This window comes from Myotis lucifugus, unplaced genomic scaffold (assembly GCF_000147115.1).
Source record: "Myotis lucifugus unplaced genomic scaffold, Myoluc2.0 scaffold_49, whole genome shotgun sequence".
NCBI classification, from domain to species: Eukaryota; Metazoa; Chordata; class Mammalia; order Chiroptera; family Vespertilionidae; genus Myotis; species Myotis lucifugus.
Window position 1 is genome coordinate 2,564,917 of NW_005871097.1, and position 21,507 is coordinate 2,586,423.

Genomic DNA, 21,507 nt, shown 5'->3' on the forward strand with positions numbered 1-21,507 from the left:
CCTAAGTCTGATCCTGAGTTGTCTTCTTATCCTATCTAATAAAAGACAAAAAGGGTAATTGACTGTACCTTCACTACACTTCCCATTGGCTAATCAGGGCGATATGCAAATTAGCCGCCAACAAAGGTGGCGGTTAATTTGCATACGTAGGCTCCAAGCGGTGGAGCGAAGCCAAACGTACCCAAAGCCGGCCGAGCAGCAAGGCCTCATGGCCCCGGGATCAGCGGAGCCGAGAAACCTCATGGCCCCAGGATGAGTGGAGCTGCAAGGCCTCACAACCCCAGGATGAGCGGAGCTGCGAGGCCTCACAGCCCCAGTGCCAAGCCGAGCTGCGAGGCCTCACCTCCCCGGGATCAGCGGAGCCGCGAGGCCTCACCACCCCGGGATCAGCGGAGCTGCAAAGCCTGACGGCTGTGGGGGCGCTCTGGCCGGAGCCCAGCCAGAGTGAAGGCCTGGGTCCTGGGTGCCAGAGGAAAACTGGTGCCAGCAGCCAAAGGAAAGGAAGGCCTATTGCATGAATCTCTTTGTGCAACAGGCATCTAGTCATCTATAAAGGGCATTTTAAATGTTCTTGGGCTCTGCTTTGGGGTCCAGCTTGGAGATCTGGTTCAGCCACAGCTTGGCTCATCACAGTCCACTTGCTTCTACAGAGACCTTCATAATCTATTTGGAGGAACAGCATTATTTTGTTCTGATCTAACATGTTTGAGATCAATCAAAGGTAGGATCATTCATTTCAGAATTACATACACATAGGTTTCCCTCATCTCTAGAATGTAATTAAGAAAAAGGGCTTGAGGAATACCAAATTACACATAGGTTTTCCTTCATCTCTACAATGTAATTAAGAAAAAGGGCTCGAGGAATACCAAATTCCAAGCCAAGAGTCTTAAGAAGCTGCCAAAGGAAGTGGGTATTAGCAGCCTCTGCTGTGTGCCATCTGGGCCAAGGGCTGCTTGCTCTTAGCTTCTCAGCAGGAGGGAATGGCTGTGGTGCCAGGAGACAGCAGAGAGAGGCAGACAAACAGGAAGGCTTTTGCCCTTCAGATTTTGTGGAGGTGAAACAGGATCCAGGCTGGCATTTCTCAGGAGTTCCCAGATGGGCCTTCCTTTGCTGACCTTACTACCATTTTCATTAATTTTCTGAAAGGGGGTGGTGTCTGGACCAGCATGGTTACTCACTCTTAGCACTATTAACATTTGGGACCAGATAATTCTTTGTCTTGGGGATTGTCCTGGGCATTGCAGGATGTTTAGCATCATGCATTGCAGGATGTTTAGCATCATTTATGGCCTCCACCCCCGAGTTGTGACAACAAAATATATTCCTAGACATGACCCAATGTCCCCTTGCAGCAGTGACAGAACGGCACTAGATTGAGAACTACTGGCCTAGACCTCTAGCAGATACAGAAAAGGAAAAGAGATCTGTTGCAGGGGAAGGCACACATCAGAAAAGGCTGGCAAGACCCCCACTGTTCCCCTGGCTCCCAACATTCCTCTTTTCCCTTTTTTCATGCTGCCCTCCCTCCTGCCTGTCCTTGGTACACAGTGCTGTAGTCCAAGTTCAAATCCCAGCTCTGCCACCACCAAGTAGCAAGTACCCTATCTTTTTCATGCCTCAGTTTCCTCATCTGTAAAGTGGTGATGATAATAGCATCCGCCTTGTATGGTTGTCTGTGAGGACTGAATATTTGTAAACATTTAGAAGAGTACAAGCACACAATAAACACTTTATATAAGTGTTTTCTGAATAAAACATCAATTGTCTGGATGAAGAACCTCTGTTAAATATAGCCACTCAACAAATGCTTACTGGATGCTGCACAAGGCTCCACCTCTACCTTCCTTGTAGAGTTTGGCCTGCAAGGGTCGGGGGTGGCGTGGGGAATATCACAGGCTCCCTTCCTTGCTATCAGCCATAGGCAGTGCTGTGGAAGCAAAGCCCACTACCCTGGCCATGCTTTCCTGTCTAATCCCCAGGAAAAGTCCTCAGTATCCCAATGTACATGCCCTCAGGCCTTAGGGCTCATGTAGCACTTCTTATTCATCAGACGTTAAAGGCTACTTTACCCTGCATCATGCAACAGCTCAACATTTCATTGATAGCCACTCAACTCTATATGGTCTCAGCTATAGCTGAAATAAATGGAACAATTATTCAAAATTTAGGGGTACTTCTCTGAGGAATTTGAGCTATGTCAGTCATTGGGCATACTAGTTGAGAATACTGTCTTCCCTTCTTTCTTTCTCGCTCCCTCTCCCTGACCCTCTCTGTCTCCTTCTCCCTCTCCCTTTCCCCCTCTCTCCCTTAGGTCCTCCCTTCCTTTTTCCAAGTGAATAATCGTCTATAAGGAGGCTACTTTGATTTGGAACTTAAAGGCTGAGAAGGAACCAGCTTCAGAAAGGACATTCTAAGCTGAGTAAACAGCCAGTGCAAAGGCCCAGAGGAAGGAAAAAGCAAGGCAGCTTCTAGGAAAAGAAATACTCTGATGGAGGAGGAAAGTGATAGAAGATGAGGGGTTAAAGTGGGGCTGGTCCCATTGGACTTACTTTTAGTTTAAAGTACAATTGGAGAGTTTTATGCAGCTGAGTAAAGCAATCTGATTTGTGTTTGAAGAGAATGAAGGAATGGTCCACTGTGTGGAATGCTGCTGAGATGAGTAATGTGAGGGCCAAGAGACTCTCTCTGTGGATCTGGCCAGAGGAGGTCAACATGATCTAAACCACAGTGATTGGTGGAGAAGGGGACAGCAGATAAGCTCCCTGTCTTTTGGTTTTAGAACATACAGTCTCACCAAGAAATAGGCATTTGCATTTGAAGGGATCAATAATTCATTAACATTTCTTAATACTGCTTTGGTCAGTTTTCAGGGAATTCGTTTTATTTTCTCTTTAGTAAGAGGCTTACTACAATGGTCACTGTGATGATGATGGTGGTAACATCACCCTTAGTATCTAAGACATCACTACATGCCCACCGTCAATCTCTTTCGTGATTTTCCAGTTGTGGGACAGTGCTGGCCCAGACCCTGGGCCTCTGTGCAATTCATGACCCATGCTCATTGCAGAATGGCTGGCTGAGGATAGAACTGCCTGAGACACAGGGGAACTACCCATGCCCCTTCTAAGTAAATCATGCAAGGCTCCGAGGAGTGACCTCAGCGACCTCAGTGCTATGTTCTGATTGCTGTCCTCTGTGTGCCCTCTCAGTTCCAAAGTCCACCCACCTCCTTAAGCTTGCCTGAAATTTTAAGCCCAGGAGTGATAGGAAATCCCTTAGAATTAATCCTTAAGGAAGCTATATAAACTCACACTTGGTAAAAAGTGACTGTAGAAAAAAGCATGTTTATCACAAGCTTAAATATTACTGTGCTTTTTATGCAGTCTCCCACAGCATTTTGGAACCCTGACATTTTTCCTGATGGATTGTTCCCTTTGATTTTTTTTCTCTCCACTGCTTTGATTTTGTAACACAAGAATAATATTTTTTCTGGACTACACTTCTTATAAGTGTTCTTACCCAAGGAATGTTTTTACATTTAAAGATGACTCTATTTTCTCTTAAGAAGTACATACACATACAAACACATTTAAAAGCTTAAGATGGGGTAGTTTGATTTTTTAAAGGCATATTTGTAAAAATTGTTCCTCTTGATTCCAGCTCCTTAGTCAAAGCCCCATCATTTTAATGCTGTTGCATATACAGTGGAGAAGGCACCTCATGGCCTGCATGAGAGAGATCTGTAGGCCTTGGGCCTTGACAAATGGATTCCCCCTGATACATAGTGCCTTAAAGATGGACTCAAGAGCAAATTTATCCCATTCTCAGAAAGAAAGGGTTGTTAACTTCCCCAAGTTAAATAGCCATCTTCAGTGTATGGCACAATGCCAACACCTTTGTTCACAGCAGCTGACAGGACTGAGTCACTTCATTCACTACCTGAAGGCACATTTTACGGTTAACAGTGTCCTCGGTGGGGAGACTGTTAATAGGATTGCTCTGCTCAAAACCAGACATCGGGCCCTGCCTTACTGTGATTTAATTAACTAAGTAATTAATTAATCTTAATCCTCACCTAAGGTTATGTTTATTGATTTTTAGAGAGAGGAAGGGAGAGAAAGAGATGAGAGAGAAACATCCATTGGTTGCCTCTTGTATGGGCCTTGACCAGGGATTGAACCCATAATCTAGGTATACCCTGACTGGGAATCATACCCACAACTTTTATTTTTCTTACAGAATGGCTCTCCATTCAGCTGAGCCACCCAGCCAGGGTTACTGTATTTTTTTTATGACTTAGGTTAATGGCTGGCAGGAACCTCTTATAGTCTTTCACCTATCTAGAAAAGTCTCTTCTGTGTTTATGCTGCTGAACTCTGGGATCCAAGCTGAGTTCTTATCTGAAATGTTGTGCAAATCTCAAACCTTAATGAAAGAAACAAAAAATATTGGCCTTATTTGAGGGTGCTCTTCTTCCACCTCCCCACAGAAATGAGATTACAAGAGCACAGTCGCCCTGGAGTGTCCATTCTTTCCCTCCTGTCACCCACAAGATCTCTATTTTTAAAAATATATTTTATTGATGATAGTATTACAGATATCTCCCATTTCCTTCCCCCTTTCCCCCTTTCCTTCCAGCCCCAACCCCAACCCCCCCTCCAGGTCTTCGCTACCCTATTGCCCATGTCCATGGGCTATGCATATAAGTATATAAGTTCTTTGGTTTATCTCTTTTCATCCCCCCAACCCAACATAGAGGTATGTCAGTCTGTTCCACACCTCCATGAGATCTCTCTTTAATAAGAACTGTAGGCACTAAGGAGGAAATCCAGCCAGGGCCTGCATTGCCTTGGGATTATTTCAAGTAGATTTTCTGGGTCAGTGGGTATGAATGCTTTTAGGTTGTCCTCCAGAAAGTTTTTAATCAATTTTACTTCATATCAGCAGACATTTGCTATGGTGCTGTATTCACTCACTCGTTCATTCATTCATTCATTCATCCATTCATTCATTCATTCATCCATTCATCCATCCATCCATCCATCCATCCATTCATCTATGTGTCCATTCATTCACATATTGATTCAGCACAAAGACTATTTTGAAGGCACTGTGGAATCATACACAAATCCTAATCAATCCCTGCCCTGGTTGAGGATTCATGGGTTTCTCCATCTCTGGGAAGAATATTGAAACTGTGTGTCTGGGCCTCTTGAGGACCAACTTGGATAAGCACTATTCATGTCAAAAGGAAGGGAGTACAGACCTAAGGAGCACTAACAAATTATGATGACTGGGTGACCTTTGAGGATTCTGATTTCATTAGTCTGGATGTGGCCTGGGTATCCAGATCTTTCAAAGTGCCCCAGCTGAGTCTCTGGTGCAGCCTGAGCTGATTGTCCATCCCCACCCTTTATCCTAGGTAGTCTGGCCTAATGAAAACCCTCTCTCAGGTCCCCACTGGCTTTGCTCTTAACTTTACACTTCAGATTGATGCCAGTTACTGTTCCCCTGCATACCTTGCCCACTGTGGGCCATGGGAGGCCAGCGCCATGACAGGCTAAAAACTGCTGAGAAGCAAAAAGCACCTTCTTTTCATCATCTTATTTATTGCTTAGTTTAAAATGAAATGCTCACCTTATTTATTTAGTGTTTCACAGCGGGTCTTTAACTCTCGATCTTTATTATAATTACAATAGATAACCCTTGTTGAGTGCCTAAGTGTGCCAGGTGTTTTGCATGTTAACTCACTTACTCCCCTAAACAACCCTGTGGCATATTTACTGATATCACCCCCATTGTACAGATCAAGACACTGAGGCATAGAGAGGTTAAGGAACTTACTCCTGCTCCCACAGCCAGTCTGAGCTGGGTATCTATTACATTTACGAAGGGCTCTTCTCTACAAGTCAGGAGGATTTATCTTGGATTTGTTCTGCTTCTGCATTGTATTTTCCCCCCTCAAGTTAGAAATATGGGCAGTGAGTGTAGGTACATCAGTGTCACATCGCTTTCACAATGTTGAACAGTGGCTTAAGGCAGAGAGCTTAGCAAGGGCATGTCAACAGCTTCTCATCCAACAGTTTGAGTCACTAGTTGCATCCACTGGACTAAGTTGTCTTGGCCTTGTGAAGACAGTTTCAGTAACTAAAAGCAGATGGTTCTTACCTGCAGCAAGAGATGTAGGCCTCTCTGCCATTAGCACTACATCTGTACAATTTCGGAATTCTCCTCTCGAGAAAAATGAGAGACAGAGGAAAGTGTGGGCATGGTTCAAGAAGAGTCTGACTTGATCTCTTTGAAAATCCATAGAACTTCTCATCTGCTTATTCTCCAGGGAGAGTCAGAGGCTCTCAAAATTCAGCAATTGTGACCTCTCTAGTCATCCTTTCTGCAGTTGTTTAAGAGATCAGTGTGTGGACACAAGATGCAAATGGCAAGTGGCTCTGTGGCTGTAGACCAGGCCCAGAGTAGAGGGTTGAAATCTCCTGGAAGGAAGGGATTAGCCCATCAAAGAGAAAAAAAGATTTGAGAAATTCATTTACCCTGAAGGCTTAAGAGGGAATGCAGGTGAGACTTACACCAGTGTCTTTCCATACTCTCTCTCCCAGTTTTATCTTGTACCCCGCTCAAAGGAGAGAATAGGTGAGCCTTTAAACCCTGACTTTAATATCTCCATGCACATTATTAGGAGTAAGAGTTCTTGTCATTTATTGAACTGAAGGAATGGCATTAAAATATGTGTAAAATTATTTATCTAGTACTTGTATATTTCTCAATTATTTGTAGCTTATTAAGAAAAATTCTTGCTTCTACTTATATGATTATAGCACCCAACTCAAATTTCAAAGAATGTCACTAGCATATCCTTGATTTTTCTCTTGAGAATAAATATCACCTGTGATAAGAAAATAACTTGAAAATATTCACATAGATTTTGACATGGCCCTGGGGCCATTAAAGAATGTCAGAATCCTAATTAGTCTTTAAATGATCTTTTTTTTTTTTCAGTAAAGAACTTCTGCTTGGAGGAACACCATTTCAATATACTATTTGTCACCTTATTACTTAGAGGCATTTGTGGAAATCAAAACATTTGAGAGCCCAGGAGCAGCACATTGTCTTGGAAGGTGCTCAGAGCTTTGAACAGAGGAGAATTATAATCATATCTTGCCCCTAACTAGATGCTAGCCTGGGGCAAATCACCTTTTCTAAGCCTTTGTTTCCTCATCTGAAAATGGGTTGTAGTAGATGATCTTTATAAAATGAAAATTAGTAGCGCATGTAGATCTACTCCATTGCCTTTCTTTTCTGAAGGGGCAGAGCCAAGGTCTGTGGCCTGCCTGACTTGCAAGCTCATGCTCCTGCCAGGACCTCATAAAGCCGCCCTAGGCTGTTTGCAGGCTGAACAAGGCGAATGGGCAAGACTGCCAGGTCTCTTACTAGGAAAATAGAAGATTCCTCTTCACTTTGCAAAATAGGAGGGAGACCTTTGCCCTTAAGAAACTTCCAACTTCTGCTCCAGCCTGGGCTTTTCTGAGTGCCCCACCCAGAGACCCACTGAGGAGGTCTCAGTAGCAGCACTTTGAAGCCTCCTCCACAGGGCCCCTTAGTTGGGCAGCAATTGTTCAAAGACCAACGCATTTTGGCTCTTGCTTGCCTTAATACTCCCTCCCCATTCCCAAACACAAAAATATTGCCATTTCCTGGAAAGTGGTTTTGGCTCAAAGCCTGATCGCTATCCCACACTCTTGAGCCAGCTTTCCTTTGGGCCTCTGTTCTTTTATTTCATTGAGAGTTTGTTTGTTTGGGGGCTGACTGTGCTGCCTCCTTTATTTGTACCTGAGGTAAAGGGCCCCTGGCAGGTGCCCAGGTGGTGCCCCCACCCCTCGCCACCAGCAGCCTCTGCTCCATCTCCCCTTCCTCCACTATACTCAGATTTGGTCACAATTTGCAATGCAGAACCACAGAACCACTTCTGGTGTTTTGTTTTCTGTTTGTTTGTTTGTTTTCTTTTTAGCAGTTTGATCATATTTTCAATGTCTCTTTTCTTAAGTCAAGGGATAACTAACATAAAATCCAATTATTCTTAAATGGTCAGATGCATCAGTTTTGACAATTGTGCGTACCTGTGTAAGCACCACCTGAAAGAGGCTATAAAATATTCCCATTACCCCTGAAAAATCCTTCCCCCTGCCCCCTCCCCAGAGCAAGCACTTTCTGATTTCTATCATTATACATTTTTGGGCCTGCTTTTGGACTTTGCCTCAATGAAATGTTATAGCATGCACACTTTGGTATCTGGCTTCTTGCGCTCAATACAGTGTTTTCGAGGCTCATCTGTGTCATGGCATGTGGCAGGAGTTCACTGCCTTTTATTGCTGAGTAGAAGTCCACTGGTGGGTGTCACACAGCATGTTATCCATTCACTTGTTGACAGACATTGGGGTTGTTTCCAGTTTGTGGCTCTTGTGACCAGACCGCTATGAACATCTGTGTACAAGGTTTTGTGAATATATTTTCATTTCTCTTGGGAAGATACTCAGGAGTGGAATTGCTGACCTAGAGGGTAGCAGTTGTTTAACTTCATTGGAAACTGCCAGATAGGTCCCCAGAGTGGCTGTACATTTTTACCAGTAGTGTACCAGCAAGGATTCCAGTTGCTCCATATCCTCATTGACTTTTGGTGCTACGGGCTTTTTAATCGTTCTAATGGATGTGATATGATTCCTTACTTGTTTAATTTTAAAAGACATTTTAAAGAATTTTCAAGCATGTTGACCACTACCAGCTCAGACACTAAAAAGGTCCTTCGGGAGGGAAAGCCAAGTATTACATTTTTACAGACAGGAGGTTTCTGCTCATCATCCTGTCCCTGAATCAGCATCTTTCCAGCCTTGAGGGCTGTCTGTGGGTTGCTTCAGGTCAATCTCAGAGCCAGAGCCCCAGAGGGCCCAGGCTGGGCAGGAGTAGGAGTCAGGCCAGAGAGTCAGAATGGAGAGGGGAGGGGCTCCTGATCAGGGAGCTCAAAAACACACTGACAGCCAGTCTCAGGGTAAATTGTGCTGCACACACACAGTGAAAATCTGACATGTAAGTAGCCAGCAGGCACAAACCCAATGATGGCGAACCTTTTGAGCTCGGCGTGTCAGCATTTTGAAAAACCCTAACTTAACTCTGGTGCCGTGTCACATATAGAAATTTTTTGATATTTGCAACCATAATAAAACAAATATTTATATTTTTGATATTTGTTTTATATATTTAAATGCCATTTAACAAAGAAAAATCAACCAAAAAAATGAGTTCGCGTGTCACCTCTGACACGCGTGTCATAGGTTTGCCATCACTGCACAAACCAGTTCCTAGGCCTGTGCTAGAAAGTCCCAGCCAGCTGTCCTTTCAGCTTCTGTGACCACACATTGTATGAAATTTCCACTTAACACAGATATGACAACATTTCCAAGGCAGAATTTTGCTACCTTCTAGTTGATGTAGGCAACTGGAAGTCCTCCAAAACCAGGTAGTTGCCAGGCATGGGACCACTTAGGTGGCAAGTATCAAAATCATCCTTGGAGTGCTGGCTGTTGGCTCTCCTGGATTTTCCAACACTATGCACACAAAATGGGGAATGCCTTTAAAATATTTTAGCTATCCATATATCTTGAATATTGCTAATTTTTCCCATTTGTTACAGTCACCACACTAATTAGCAAGCCACCCATTTCACCACCAAAAGAACATTTATAATTTTCCCTGTGTTCTGTAGCCAAGCCTCAAGCATTGATGGAAATGAAGCGATAACTGGAACTCTGCTGGCTGACTGGGTTAGAGCTTCACCTAAGGCACAGACAGGAAATGTTCCCACTGTAGGTGCTGGCGCCCTTATTATGTAGAAACTGTTCTGATCAATTCTCTCCAATGTGGCAATGACCCAAACACTTTACACAGATCGGTGTTTTGGAAAGGAACCCAGAAAGAGGGCAATAATGTTGAACACAAGGCAATAGCTTGCTAGTGGTGAAATTTCAGTGGTTGGTGGAAGGGGAGGCTACTATTTAATTGGAAGTCTTTTGCCTAGAAAATCAATTATGTAGGGCACCAAGGGAAAGCTGGCCCAGATCCTTGAGCCATAGATGGTGAGCTCCCCCAAGGGAAAATCCACGGGGATCTTTCCTAGAAAGACTCCAGTGTGGCTGGGGAAAGGGCAGAAATCCCAGGCCTCCCTGTTCTGCAAAACAACAAAACATCTAAGGATATAAAGAGAGAAAGGGGTGTTGTGGTCCTAGCAGTTTCCTCTGGCAAGATGCCAGGCATGCCAGGTCCCCGGAGTCTGTTTGCCTGTGTTGTGCCAGGACCCTGCTGCTTCTCCCTCCCCCACTCCCACCCACTCACATGGATGAGGGCTGCCTGCAGAGCTGGGGGAGGGGAAGAAGGCTGCTGGCTGGCCTGCCTCCTCCTGCTCTGTGAAGGCAGCTCCACACCCCCTGCCCTCTCCACCCCCACTAGCTCTATGGATGCTAATGAAGTAGACTCAGTGGATATTTATTTATGCAGGAACCAAGAAAAAATGGCCTTGAACCCATATAAATGAATCCATTCAAGTCAGGAAGAACAGCCAAGGATGTCAGTGCTTTTAGTGCAGAAAAGTTAACACATGGAAGCTCAGAATTGGGTTCTGGGCACTTGGGCTGCTACTGCAGTCTGGTTATCAGCTGGTGGGGTTCAAGATGCTCTGAGGCTGCAAGTCAGTGTGCCTCCAGCACTCCCTGTGCACAGTGTATTATTTTAGGCAATGATAGCTACTGTTGCAGACAAATTGAAAGTGTACCAGGGCTCAAACACAATAGAAGTTTATTCTTTATTCACATAAAGCCCCAGATGGATGTTCCTGATGGCCAGTGGCTCTCCTTCAGACCATGATTCAGTTATGCAGGCCCTTCCATCTTGTGGCTCTACTATCTCCAACAGGTGGCTTCCAAGAGGTTCTTGTGCATCAAGCTGAGGTAAGGAGAAAGAGATTAGAGCACCATGTAAGGAAGGTTTGTTGAAAGTAGTGCACATCACTTCCACCCACATTCTGTTGGCTAGAATTCAGGCACCTTTCTATCCCTAACTGCAAGGGAGTCTGGGAAATGTAGTGCAGGCAAAAGAGGACGTAGGTATGGTAAACATCCAGCCAGACAGTCATAGATGAAATACAAGGTGTGGCAAAAGTAGGTTTACAGTTGTGAGTATGTGAAACACAGGTTATTCTTTTACAGTGTTATTATTTATTGTATTATTTTCCACGTGAACAGCTGTAAACCTACTTTTCCCCCCAACCTATATATTCCTGGGGAGGCTGGGAGTGAAGCCCTGACTGGGATGCAAGCTGGTCCAGAGGTGTAGGAAGGGAAAGTTGGGCTCCAAGAAGAAATGAGAGTACCCGTGTCCTTCAGGGTGAGTAATGGCTGGCTGCTCTGGTAATGGTGAAGGGGGAAGTTCAGGGCTCGGCCTGCCCCAGGTACAGAAGATCAAGGAATTCCAGGCTCTGGCCAGAGGTGAGAAGACACTTCCCCTTCTTCCTCCCTTCCTGCCTTCCCTGCCCCCACATATGGAGCCAGGAACCTTTGCCCTATCTTTTCCTTACCACCCCAGACCTGCCTTCTCTGCATTGAATGTTCACATTCTAGGAAACTCTTTCCCTCCCTCCCATCAAAACAACCATACCCTGGGGACTCACAGATCTGTTCTGGGGAAAAAAAAGACCAAAAAACCTACAAACCAATTCACACCAAGATGGTACTGATCTGCTGGGTTGCTGAGAAATTGAGAAGAGAAAATGAATGTAAAATACCTAGCAGGGTGCCTGGCACATAATAAATAAATGTTAATAAATCGTTTATTTATATAATCTTGTGAGTGTGTAGAAGAGAGGAGAGAGAGAAGGAGGAGCTAGCACAGCCCTGTCAATTAATGTCCTTTCTCCTCCTCTCAACCTTCCTCAGTACTGCATTATGGCCTCCATCAGAACCTCTGAAGACATCAAAATTGTGTTGGTTGAGTTGGTTATCCTTTGGGGCACAAGGTTAATTGTTGAATGGAAATTTGTAACACCCTTTGGATGAGGCAGACAGCTTTCTAATGTTCACAGTCCCCTGTCTCTCCTTCAAGCCCTCCCCAGCCCTGTGCTTCAGCTGCCCAGCCTGCTGCCCAGTTCCACACTTTTCCTCTTGTGCCTTTCCTCCTATGCTTCTGCCCCACCCCCACTCCATCATCTCCTCTGCTGAAATCTTACCCATGTGGCCAGGCCCAGCTCACATGTCACTTCCAGGAATAAAGGTTTAATGACTGAACTCAGATGTGGAGCAGGTGAGGAAAAAGGAGGATCGCCATGAATCTTGCTTTGGGGATCCGCCTTGGGTATTAGAGGGACAATAACTAACCTCTTTCAACTCATCCACCATGGGAGTACAAGCATACATTCCAGGAGAATTCTCCTCCACCAAAGAAAATAGGAAATAATACCTATAATCTTCATTGACAGCTAGCCAGATGTTACACAGCAGCTTTTACTTGCCCCACCCAAGCTGTTTATGCTGTATTTGCTGCATCCACCATACTTGCTTTAAAATAATAAATATAATGAGTTCATTAGACTTCAAAAGACTGACCAACCCTAAGATTCTTCAGAATGCATTGTTCTGCTTTTGAGAGAGCTCACCTCCAGCCAGAGGGGTGCTTCTGACAAAACAATTCCAGAAAGCAGGCTCCCTGTTTAAAAGATGAGCACTCTCCACCCTCTTCTTCCTGCATTGTCTGCGTACTTCTTGGGCTGAGGTTATTATTATTGTTATTTTTAGGCAGTGTGCAGCTGATAAAGTGAAGTAGTGTATGTTTATTGATTGTTTTTTGATCCCTGAGTTGGAACACAAGATCACCAGAAGAGACAATCCTTCTGTGACTCATCTCAGGAACATCTTACATTCTAGCCAGCACAAATATGATTAAAAGAACTCTCTTGAGGGCCCCAAAGGAACACATTAGCCAAGCAGTCAATCTCTGGACCATCTTGCTTTTGGAAAGAGAGCCATCCCTGGCCTCCTTTAGTGCCTGGCTCTTCATGGGATCTCGAGGCACACTTCTTGTGAACTGATGCCTCTGTTCACACACCAGGAACTTCATGAGTATGTACCTCAGGGTCCAGAAATTTTAGCAGTACCTGGACTTGTCCTTACATCATGGTACTTCATAGTCCTTACTTACCCTGTTACTGAACTAGCTACCTCCTGCAACTGTGGTTTCTGTCTTACCAGGCTTGGAAATTATCATAACAGAGTGTCTTCTTCACAGAGGTCATAGAAAGTATCAGCAATTGGGGAAACACCTTGTCATGGTGGCCTGACTTGGTGACATTTGTGTCTTCACATAATAACCACTGGAACTTTCTAGGGCATGGCTGGTGTAAAGCAAATATGGTTGGTGCTTTGCCCTTATGTCCCATGGGACTCTATATCTCAGGGGTGGGGAACGTCTGGCCCGCAGGCTGTATAAGGCCATGAAATCATTTGGCCTGGCCCTGCCAAGGCATTAGGGGTGAGTCAAATGTTTAACCAAGTATAGCAGGCTAATTTTTAAGTTGATGATTTTGTATGGCCTGTAAATGATGTTATCAATATCCAAATGGCCCTTGGCAGAAAAAAGGTTCCCCACCCCTGCCATATCCCTGTTTATTGCAAATACCTGTGACTCTCCCTGAGGACTTCCTTTGTGTGTGTCTCAAAAGCACACTAGGCCTGCATGCTGAGCTATCTGGAAGTGCCAATAAATTGACACACATTCCAGGAGCAGCCCTTGATCAGTAATGGATGGGTTTTGGTGAATAAATGTGCCAACTCCAAGGCATGTGTTCTCCACTGTCTCCCAGCATCCCCCTGGAAAACTGATGAGCCCTTTCCCAGTCTTGCTGCTTCACTCTACTGGTGTTTTCTGTGATCTTCTCCCAAATAAACTACTTTCAGTCAAATAAGTCTGTGGGAAGAACCCTACTAAGATAACTAGCCAGTTGGATTCACCAAAAGCCAAGCTTCCTTCTTTACCCTCTTCACCATGTCTACCATTATTGGTGATAGTCTGTAAGTTTCCATTGTTGCTGTAGCACTGCAATAGCATGTTGTGCATGGGGTAGAGGGTATGTGGGGGAGAGATAATCCTTTGAGAGCCCCTAACTTATGCATAAAAGTCTGGTAAGACAGAAACCAGAGTTGCAGGAGGTAGCCAGTTCAGTAACAGGGTAAGTAAAGACCATAAAGTACTGTGACATAAGGACAATTCCAGATACTGCTAAAATCTCTGGACCCTGCAGGCACATACTCATGAGGTTCCTGGTGTGTGAACAGTGTTTGTGGATTGAGTCTATAAGGGAATGAAGAACCCACTTGCATTCACTTCCTCTCTTAGTTATGAGTGCTTACAGGTTGAGGCTATGTCACATCCCTTTTTAAAACCTCAAGTGCCTTTTAATGGAGCCAGCAAACTTGGTCATAGTTGTAGGCTCTTGTCTGTATGGAAAGATTTCAAGACAATTAGGAAGGTCCCACCCCATGATTGGTATCTGAAATCCCTCAATTAGAGTTTCATTTGTTTGTCCATAGCTTTATCACTGATTGCATTATGTTTATTATGCCAATAAAGGAAACATAATTCTTGAACCTATCAGTCATAGATAGACCTCAGTGAGAATGAGTTTATTAGCTTCTTTCTAGAAAACCCAGTTTTGATGGGGGAACCCCAATTCTAACTGCCCGAGGAGGGGTAAGAGATAGACAAAAATAAAGATTAGGCACCAAAAGAAAATAAATGTGTGTGTGTGTGTGTGTGTGTGTGTGTGTGTGTGTGTGTGTGTTTGTTTTCTAGGACTGACAGAACAGCTAAGTCACAAGTGAATGTGCTTGGTGGCTTTAAAGCATGGGAGAAGCTTCCCTCAAATTTGGATCACTTTCATTATGTGCCTGCTAGCACTGGTAAACACATTCATATTTTTTCCCAATTCTCATTCTACTAAGAAGCTCCATTCCCACCTCTCCCCCCACAGCATTGCGCAGTAACCAACTGTTGTAGCTCAGCAGCGTCCTCTTGTGGCCAGCTGAATAATGCTCATTCCGTGTTTTCAATATAGCTTCCTATATCTGTTTTACCACTTCCAGCTGAGCAGTCTCTTCCTCATTTGGATTTACACATACTTTTTAATCTTCTCTCCCTTTTTCCTTCAACTCTTGGCCAATTATCTTAGAAAATATCTTTGTTTTCTGTCTTCCTCTTGTTCTTACCCTCTTCCTCTCCTCTTCCACCCCTCTCTTGTTTTTGTTCCTCTTGTGAGTGAAAAAATGACCCTAATCCCACTTCTGAGCAGGAGAGAAGAGCTACTTAGGCCCCTCTTGTCAACAACCAGAAGGGAAACTATAGGATCTAAGTGAAATTATATATCATAGCCAATCAGCAGTAACTTCAGAAACTTACAATGCTTGTGGGGGTGGAAAAATGCTTTTCCCCTCACCCTTGGAAGCTCTTCTGGCTGGTCTAATAATGAAATTAAAATGAGACAGATTATGTTATGGAGAAAATGACCAAATTTGTTACATATGTGCATATGTGGGTTCCCTAAAAATATGGGACCCCAGGATACATTGGGCAGTTCAGGCTTATCTACCATTCTAGACTAAGGAGAAGGAGGCAGGGGTCTGGGACTTCAAAGAAAAAGCAGGAAATCTACAGGTAGATGAGAAGGAGTAAATATTTGGTAAACAAATTCTTGCCGGGCCATCCAGAAACAATGGGAAACAGACTTACTTGGATCCTCCCTGTTGGCCACACTTAGTTCCTATGTGCTGAGGTGAATAGGCTGAGGTTCCCTTCCTGAAGCAGGGTTTTCTACCTGAATTTATTTTTTTAAAATACTCACCAGAGTTTATATTTCCATTGATTTTTAGAGAGAGTGGAAGAGAGAGGGAAAGACAGAGAGAAATATCGATGTGGGAGAAACACATCGATTCGTTGCCTCCTGCACAAGCCCCGACCAGGACCCGGGCCCTGGTTGGAATGTGCCCTTGACCAGAATTGAACCTGGGACCCTTTGGTCTCACAGGCCGTTGCTCTATCCACTAAGCCAAACCGGCTAGCACTACCTGACTTTCTTTAGGCAGGTAAAGTAAGAGGTTAAAAACAAGCAAAAACACCAAAAATCTCTTCTTTAAATTGTTGGACTTTGTTTTCAGCTAGAAATAATCTGCATGCCAAGGTGATGCATTCTGAGGAGGCTCATTCTGGACCCCAACATGTTTGTGACTCCATATTCAAGATACAAAAGGTTCTGGCTACCTCTTCTTCCTTTCCCAGCCTTTCAGTTTGAATGAGAAATAGTTTTTTTAATATTTAATTATTTTCCTTTTCATTTCCAATGCTGTAAACCATGGCTTTCTATTTTCAATGTAAATGTTCAATATTTCAGCTATGTTGGGGATTAAGTGAGTTTTTGTAGAAACCTTACCATCAGATGTAGCATTAATTCTTTAGTAAATGTCTTCCCAGTTCTTAGCAGCTGATTTTAAAATGAATCTTTGAACAAACAGGGTTTAACTTGGGAACTGAATGTGCAAACCTATTGGGATCATTATGCTACTTAAGATGCTCAGAGGAAATTTAAGCAGTGGGTCTGATAATGATGGCAATGACTCTGGTGATAAGATGACAACAATGATAATGATGATGGTGGTGGTGGTGGTGGTGATGGTGATGATGATGATAGCCATATTTTACTGAGCACTTTCCATGTGCCAGGCACTGTGCCAAGTACTTTACATAGGTTATTCCCTACAACCATCCCAGCTCTTTTTTAATCCCTATTTTGCACAGAGGCTTAGAACTAACTTGCCCAAGGTCACACAGCTCAAAAAGGTAGGCAGAGCTGAAATTTGAACCTAGGTCCATCTGAGTTCAAAGCTTGTAATTCTGACCACTCTCACAGGGGACAGTGTCTAGGGTGAGGCTGGCACTGTTTCTGTGCCAGTGATGTGAGGGGCCCACATGCACTAGAAGAAAGGGAAAATCTGAACTCCAGTCCTTTGTACTTCACAAATCTACACCCCTTCCTTCTAGTTGACCCCTTAGACTCTATTTCTGGCACACTAGTCTCTGGAAAATGTCCTGCTAATGACACGAGATTATAAACAGCCCTTTTCCCAGAACAAAAATTTAACCTTTGAATCTCAATCTAATTAGAAGTATTTTTTTCTTCCAGAAGCAGGTTTCACCCTGCTTTTTTGTTCGGTGGGTAGAGGTTTCTCTTTTGCCAGAGAAATCTCAAAAAAAACATAGCTTTTTAAGGCAACAGACCTTGGCCTGAGACCATAAATGTGACCTCTGCCTCTGCACAAGATGGCTGCTCCGGCAGCAGCACCTGAGGTTTGTTGGGGGTTCTGCGTGTACAGCTGAAGGCTCTGAGGCCTTGGCTGGATCCAGGAACAGATACTCACTGACTCTCACAGCCCACTATCCAAGTGAGTGTGCCCTCCCACATAGCAGTTCTTCATGGTTTTTCTCCTGTGATTCCGAGATGCACATCTCACCTTCCACTGAGGTTCACCAGGACTTTAGAAGGGCACTTCTTTTCCTTTAGTTTCAGAGGCAGCCCTCTCTGGAGAATAAGCATTTCTCCTCTATCTTCGAGAGGTCCCTGCACCAAAGTATTTTTCCGCTGCTGCCTAGGGGCTAACATTATTCTTTAAAGACTGTTCCTTTACCTCTGCAAGAAAAATGGGCCTTGAAGGAGCCCTGTTAGGAGCAAATAACCCTGGCAGAATACCAATTTGGGAATTGAGCCGAGAGAGGGCAATGAGCCTATGAAGAAAACAGCGCCAGGGTGGAGGAATAGGAAATGCCTGCTTGGCACACAGTAGGTACTCAGATAATTTTTGAAAGGATAAATAAATGAATGGAATGGATGTGAACCTGGTTCCCTATTCTAGTTCTACACCCAGGCCTGCAAGGCCCTAGGGTTGCCATAGGTTCTTTGTGAGCAGGCTGGAGGTCATCAGGAATATGAAATGAGATTAGAAATGCAAAGATAGCTCACACTCTCCACCTGGGTAAGAAAAGAGGCAGGGCAGTCCCCTATATCCCTCTTGTGCTCTGGTGGAATCCAGTCAAGGCCACCAACAGAAAACCAGGCCTGTGAGCTGTTGGTTCTAGTTGTGAAAATTTCCCTGTATTCTTCTGATTTGTCCAGCTTTACTATCTCTCTTTTCTTTTTTTTTTTAAATATTTTTTTAAAATATATTTTATTGATTTTTTACAGAGAGGAAGGGAAAGAGATAGATAGTTAGAAACATCGATGGGAGAGAAACATCGATCAGCTGCCTCCTGCACATCTCCCACTGGGGATGTGCCCGCAACCCAGGTACATGCCCTTGACCGGAATCGAACCTGGGACCTTTCAGTCCGCAGGCCGACGCTCTATCCACTGAGCCAAACCGGTTTCGGCACTATCTCTCTTTTCAACCAGATTTGCACAAACCTATTTACTTGCTGAGGCCCAGCCCTAACCTGAGACCCAGCAGAGACCACATAGTAGGTACGTTTGGCATATAGTAGGATGTCTTTAACCTACAGAGACTGCCCTGCGATGGGAAGGTTAGTCCCAAGAGAGACAGATCTTGCTCTGACTGAAGCTGAAGAGGTCTTCTTATCTTCTCCTTTTCTTTCAGCCTTCCCTCCACTGACCTTGTTTAAAGACAGACCAGAACTCTGAGAAGAACCCACCTTAGTTCTCCAACGTCTCAGTTTTCAGCATTCCTGGTCCCTCCCTACAAGCTGCTCCCCTCATACCCCTGTGGCCTAGCCTTCAAAGTTCCAAGGGTGGGGGAGGGGTCTTCTTAGTGGTCACGGGAGTGGCCCAGCCAGACCCACCCCAGTTTTGCCCTTTCCCCCACCCGCTTGTGTACTTTCCTTCTTCTCTCAATTCTCCCTGAATGCCCACACTTAACTTACCCATCCTTCATGGTCCACAGCAATTCCTAGAAGGCTAGGCTTGACTCCTCAGTAGACACTCTTGGGAGGCCTGAGTTAACTTTCCACCCCACCATGAGAGTAGGGCAGTATCCCATGTTACAGAAGAAGAAACTGAGTCCCAGGACATAAAATGTCTTTCCCACAGTCATAAAAAGCTTGTGTGTATACTAGTATGTATCTTGAATTTCATCTCTTCTATTTCAATCTCTTGTCTATTAGGTATCACAGACTCAAGGGTTTATTTCATCTTTTTTTTTTCATCAATAACCTCACCCATAAAACTGTTTGACATTCTTTTTGTTGTTTAAAGTATTACAAATAGTAGTACATATGTCTCATTTTTCCCCCATTCCCCCCGGCCTCCCCTACCCCCCAACCCATGCCCTCCCACTTCCCCCAGTGTCTGTGTCCATTGATATCCTTATATTCTTACCATTTGAAATAGAATGGATGGAACTGGAGAGCATTATGCTAAGCGAAATAAGACAGTCAGAGAAAGATAAATATCACATGTTCTCACTCATTTGTGGAATATAATGAACATCAGAAACTGATGAACAGAAATAGATACAGAGACAAAGAAGCATCGAACAATCTGTTTGACATTTTGACAATTGAATCAGACCATCTCACATTCTTTGGTGTTCAGTGCTGGTAAAGATAGAGATTTAGGAAGGGACCCCTTAGGCTGTGAACTCTACAATCTCTGAACCTCATGTAACCTCCAAACCTTAGCTTCCTGCTCTGAAAAATAGGAGGCGTAAACTGGACCAATGACCCCAAGACTTTTTCAGGCAGGGGGACCCTGGAACTCTCACTGGGTCTGAGCATCATCTCTCCGACTGAGTTGCAACTTTTTCACTTTTGCACTCCTATCAGAAAAAAAAGAATCGCACATCCCTTCAAGATATTATTAAATTATATGTCTTCCTGTATTTATTACATATGTCATAAAATAGAAAATTGGAATAAAAAGGATAAAGTCATAAAATGAACGTAACTAAGTTTTATGGAAGCCCCCGGATTATCTTACCCCACTCTCTGGGAAAGCCTTGGTGTTCATTGGCCAGTTCATGATGCCCACGACTTCCTCTGTCTGACTTACCCACCTCTTTCATTTTTTCACCAGTATTACATAAAAGCAAAGATTTGCACTCTATTCTCTCTGACAGAACTTCCCCACAGCCACTATTTATTCATCTTCATGAAGGTGACACTCAGTCTTAAACTGCATGGCCACCACTGTTTTAATAAATTAAGTAACATGTTTGGGAGCTCATTTTCAAAGCTAACCTGGGTAGTCATATTCCTTTTGGAAAGCTGTGTAGATCTCTGGGTGTAAAAGACAATTGGCCATAAAGTGGGTGACTATTTAGTGTATTCTTTGTATTGTAAACAAATTGGGAAGACATTCATGTGGTAATTATGTTCACAGCTTCAGTAGAAAGGCCCTGTGCTGATGTCTAAAGTTCAGAAAATGTAATCGCTGGGGCAAGTAATTGACAATTATTACACCTTATTGGGAGAGCTAAAGCATTTTTAACCCAGTTGGAATTACCTATTAGATATTTAGTGCATATCAGGTCCTGAATGGTGAAACCATATCCATGTTGTATTAAAGGATGAAACTTATGTTTTGTTTATTTAACTACTAGTAAGTGGCTGATAATTTTTATATAGAATTGGGTCAGTCATTGAGAATATAGCTTATATACAAGATAGAAAGTAGAAAATAGACTCACAATAGGATGTTGTTAAAAGGGGGTAAGATTCTTAGCAGAGAGTCCCAGGGAAGTCATCTCATCTTCTCTTGGGGGTAGGGAGACATGGGGAGACACTGTGAGCCTGTGGGGAACTTGAGGGAGTTTGAGATTGATGGCTTTTGTGTTTTCTGTGAAGCATGAAGCAAGGTCAGCCACAAAGAAGAAGGTTGGCTGACCAGCTGCCTTGTTCTCTGGCCTTTGGATGAAGGGTTCCCGTCTTGACTACATATTAGAATCACCCAGGGAATTTTTAAAATCCCCAATGTCCTAAAAAACTCCAATGCCCCAGCTGTACCCCAGACCAATTAAATCAGAGTCTTGGTGGTGGAACCCAGGTATCAGTATTTTTTAAAGTTCCCAGGTGATTCTAAGTGCAGCCACATCTGAGAACCAATGCTAAGCCAGAACTTGTCAGATTTTAATGTGCACACAAATCACCAGTGCTTGCTGGTATGCTGATTCCAATTCAGGATGTTTGGGCGGGGCCAAGCTCTCAGGAGATGCTGCTGCTGCTCCAAGGACCCCACTTTGAGCCACAAGGATAGAGATGACCCAATTTTGACCTGAAATGACTGATAACTGCCTACAGGCTCCACAAAGCAAAGCTGTCGAGATTCTACAGTTGGAACACACTTATCTACAGAGAATTATCAGAATATATACATATATGCGAGTGTGTGCATATATATATATA

General features: G+C 43.9%; 1 protein-coding gene across 4 annotated transcripts in view; it reads left to right on the forward strand.

Moving 5' to 3' along the window:
• The window catches only part of RAI2 (retinoic acid induced 2), a 62,639-nt gene that overhangs the window by 33,354 nt on the left and 7,778 nt on the right, over positions 1-21,507 (forward strand). Inside the window, exons 1-2 of one of the 4 annotated variants that reach the window (XM_014455684.2) lie at positions 11,364-11,546; positions 18,545-18,613. The exons of 2 other annotated variants lie outside the window; for them this stretch is intronic. The gene's annotated coding sequence lies outside the window, so the exon portion shown is untranslated. Of the gene's footprint in view, positions 1-10,913; positions 11,010-11,363; positions 11,547-18,544; positions 18,614-21,507 lie in introns of those variants that run through there. One more of the 4 variants, XM_023753691.1, reaches the window with a different exon arrangement.